The following is a 2,631-nucleotide window of genomic DNA, read 5'->3' as shown; positions in this document are numbered from 1 at the left end:
CATGGGGTAGACTGGCCCAGCCTGGATGCTGACAGCTCCATCCCAGGGGCTGGGTACCAGGAAGAGGAAAGAGCAGGCAAGAGTGGCTTCCTCACTGCAGATTGCAGGCCTGGCAGGGTGGGCTGCACTGCAATCTAGGAACCAAATCAACCTGTCCTCTTCCCCTGCACTTCCTCACATTCCTATAACCCTGCACTCCCCTCCCCCACACTCTCCTCCCTTAAACTCCCTTCTCCCCTCCCCTTCCTCCCTCCCCTGAACTCTCCCCTCCCCTGCACTCCTCCCACTCTCCCTTCCTCCCTCCCCTGCACTCTCTTCTTCCCTACACTACTCCCACTCTCCCCTCCCCCCTCCCCTGCACTCTCCCCTCCCCTGCACTCCTCCCACTCTCCCTTCCTCCCTCCCCTGCACTCTCTTCTTCCCTACACTACTCCCACTCTCCCCTCCCCCCTCCCCTGCCGCTCTGTTCTCCTCCTGAGTTGTAGGACTCTGCCTACCTGGCTGTAGTAGGAAGTTTGGTGTCTTTAAAAACTCAGTTATGAGCCATTCTGTGCTGGTGCACAACTTCAATCCCAGCACTCAGGAGGCAGAGGCAGGCAGAGCTCTGTGAGTTTGGGGCTAGCCTGGCCTACAGAGCAAGTTCCAGGACAGCCAAGGCTACACAGAGGAACCCTGTGCTGAAAAACTACAAAACAAAAACCAAAAACAACACAAACCACCTCAGTTAGGTTATGTAAACACTTTTTTGTTTTAATCCCAGGTGTGGGATGTGGGGCTGATCCAGATGGTCCCCAGCAGCAGGCTGTTTGCCTCATGTGGGCTCTGAGAGGAGCTCCTGGCCAACTGCAGAATCTGGGGACTCTGGAGAGAGAATGAATGCCAGAGCCCAGAGAACAGGGGCTCAGAGAAAGAGCAAGGCGGCTGCTGCTTCCCCTGTTCCTCCTGGTGGCTGCTGGTGCAGTTTGATGAGCAGGAGTTGGAGATCTCCTGAAACAAAGATTGGACTTGCCCCAAGGAACCCGATGACCCTAACCAGCAAGAAGCAGCCACAGATAACTGTTCCCCATCTCTGCATCTCTGCACTAACCTTCTTTCCCTCCTACCTGGGGTTGGGATGTTGGAAGGGATTGGAGTGAGGAAGGGAGAAAGAGATATGAGAAACGTAAGTTGTAAAAGTACGCTAACAAGTGACGCCCAGACGTAGGAATGATGGAAAATCTGGGCTCTAATGCCGAAGAGGAGACAGCAGGGATGAAGGAATGACTGTGCTTCGGGAGATGAGCAAAACATTCACTGTGCTGCCGCTGGGTTCTCCTGCTTTGCTCCCGGAGGCCATTTTCTGTTTTCGCTTCATCTTCCCCATATTCCACCTCAAAAGGGGTTGGAAAAACGGCTGAACAATTGGAAAATTTGTGAGTGGACATGGAGGGATATGAGAAAAAAAATGGATGAAATAATATCAGAAGCGTCACTCAATCCTCTCGCCTTTGAAAGGGTTGCAGAGTTGGCTGTGCAGCTAGTGTTCGGGTAGAGAAACGCTCGGGAAGCGAACAGCGCTGCTGGAAAAGGGAGGGAAAAGGTTCAGACCTGGTACCTGAGATCCAGAAGCAGCAGAAGGCCTGCAGGCCAAGAGTTAAAGAGTGACAACCTGTTTCAAGAGAAAGGGTTAATCTTGAGCAGACAGTGCTGCCTGGCTAACAGATTGCCAGCAGCTTACCCAGTGGCCACTGAAAGCACTGTAGACCAGGCTGGCCTCGAACTCACAGAAGCCACTCACCTCTGCCTCTGGAGCACTGGGATCAGAGGGGTACGCCACCACTGCCAGGCTTATGCACCTGATTTTTTTTTTCTTTAAGGGAAAGAATAACATGTAAATTAACGAACACTGTCTCGTATTTGCAAAAGCCTTCTAGAGTTGTGCACCACACAGCAATGTTTAGTCAGCTAGGAAAGCACACACACGCCAGTCTCAGGAGGAGACATGGTCCACAGTGCCAGGTGAGCCCTGTGAAGCACGCATTCCTGATCAGGGAGGAGGAGGCAGCCTGGGCTATCTATCTAGCACGACTCTGTCTCAAAAAAACAAATTACTGTGTATACCTGAGATATGCTAATAAACATGTAATCTCATCACTTGAGAGATGGAGGCAGGAAGATCAAGAGTTCAAGGTCATCCTCAGCTGAGTTCAAGACCAGCCTGCACTACCAGAAGACAGGATCTCAAAAGTAAATTAAAAAAAGTCAGGTGTAGAGTGTAGGCAGAGGAAGGCAAATCTCCATGAATCAAGGCCATCCTGGTCTACAGGCCAGTCAAGGCTCCACGAGATTCTGTCTCAGAAAACAAACAACAACAACAAACAAAGTTCATACAGCCTAGCCTGTTGATGTGGTGCAATGGTGGTTCATGTTACCAGTGTCTGTCACAGTCCCACCGCTGTGAAATCACCTAACGATGGATTTCTTCCAGCATGCCCATCACTAAATGATGTCTGACTCTATTTCCCCAAAGACATGGGCACAAAGTGATGGCAACAGTGGCCTGCTAAGAAGATCAGGCCGGCAGGGGTGGCACACGCCTTTAACCCCAGCTCTCGGAGGCCAAAGCACGAGATCTCTGTGTATCCAAGGTCA

The sequence above is a fragment of the Meriones unguiculatus genome, chromosome 21 (genome assembly GCF_030254825.1).
Source record: "Meriones unguiculatus strain TT.TT164.6M chromosome 21, Bangor_MerUng_6.1, whole genome shotgun sequence".
Lineage (NCBI taxonomy): Eukaryota > Metazoa > Chordata > Mammalia > Rodentia > Muridae > Meriones > Meriones unguiculatus.
Note: the sequence above shows the minus strand (reverse complement) of the source record.